Raw genomic sequence first — 1,547 nt, forward strand, 5'->3', positions numbered from 1 at the left:
TCAGGATGCTTAGTTCTGTCCTCTGGACTGAAATTGCTCGTGATTTGTGTTCAACTCGGCTTTGCTCCTTTGTATTGTCACGGTGTTAGCTTTCTGTGCACGCCCTAGCTGCACTAGTCTTTTGTTTTTTTCTCTTGCATTCCTGAGCTGCACTAGTTTTGGTTTTGTTTAGCAAATCATATTACCTGCGTTTCCTGTATTTGCAACCTGGGGTCAACTGGTGCACAATTAATGAACTTATCAAACTCCATGGTACAGTACTGTATGACAGAGGACTACCTTTCCAGGTGGCTTCACTTCAGAACATTATAGTTCTCTATTAACATTGATTTATTATGTATTTTGTGTAACAGGGGTCTCCAGACACCAGTTTTGCTCCACCTGTATACCAGTACCGAGTCATGATCCGATGGTTGGGGACCCTTTGTCTAAATAACTGGCAACCTGACTGTCAGGTTCAAACACTGATGACATCTATTAAACAGACAAAGAAGCAAGGAATTAAACACAGACAGAATTCAATTTAGCTCAATTGAGGAGGAACGTCTGGGCTGTACTCTAGCACAGTCTCCCACTACGCTCTGACGAAAGATTGTACGCCTCCTCTTTTATTTGGACTTACCCTAATTACATGGCAACAGCTGTTTCTAAAGGAAGGGGGTCGTAAACAGCCGCTGCCTTTGGTCACAAAACAGTTAAAAGAAAAGGTGCCTGGAGGGGGGGTCAGGTCCTGCTTCCTCTCCGCTTTGTAGATCTCGGGTCAAGACAAAATCTTCCTGTGGATTACAATACATCAAAGAAACCCACACCTTCATGTCACTTCCTATCCTACACAGTGGAGTTTCAAAAGACTTTTGATTGGTAAGATCAAAGACAGCTTTTGTCTGCTCGCCAGGAACTCATTGAAACACAAAGTTTTGTGATAACTTAGATACAACTATTCTGACACTGACTATATCTTCCATTGAATATGTCCAAATTGTCAATATTTTGTCTGAGCACCGTTGTTATCAGCACTTCCTTAATCCTTTTAGGCGTGGAATTGTACAGGATGTTCAAAGTATGAGCAGAAACAAGCACGCTAGTGGCTAGAGGTCATTTTGTTCTGTTCCTTTTTGCACACAGTAGCAGATAGTAATCCTCCTGCTGGGCAGTTGTTTTCCTACGACCCTTTCACATCTCCTGCTGAACTGGCCTATCTCCTAGTTAGTATCTCGTCCGTGGTCTTGACACCGTGTTGGGAGACACAGCAAAACTGGCAATGCATTTGTTTTTTATCAAGTGGTTTATTAGTGGTTTTCTCATTAAACATACAACACTGAATTTTAGAAGCAAAAAATATTTTCATATATTAGCCACACCGGACTACAAGCCGCATATTTATACATTGTGAAATTAGTTATTTACACAGGAATATTTTGTTAATGTTTATTAATTAATCGTTTCCAAACAATGTCTGGCAGTAAAACGGTTGATCAAACAAAACAGAAGTCATCGTCATGGTCCCACTAGCTGCAGAAGTAATTTTTCCAATTAGCTAAACAGAT

The sequence above is a fragment of the Entelurus aequoreus genome, linkage group LG13, assembly GCF_033978785.1.
Source record: "Entelurus aequoreus isolate RoL-2023_Sb linkage group LG13, RoL_Eaeq_v1.1, whole genome shotgun sequence".
Taxonomy (NCBI): Eukaryota; Metazoa; Chordata; class Actinopteri; order Syngnathiformes; family Syngnathidae; genus Entelurus; species Entelurus aequoreus.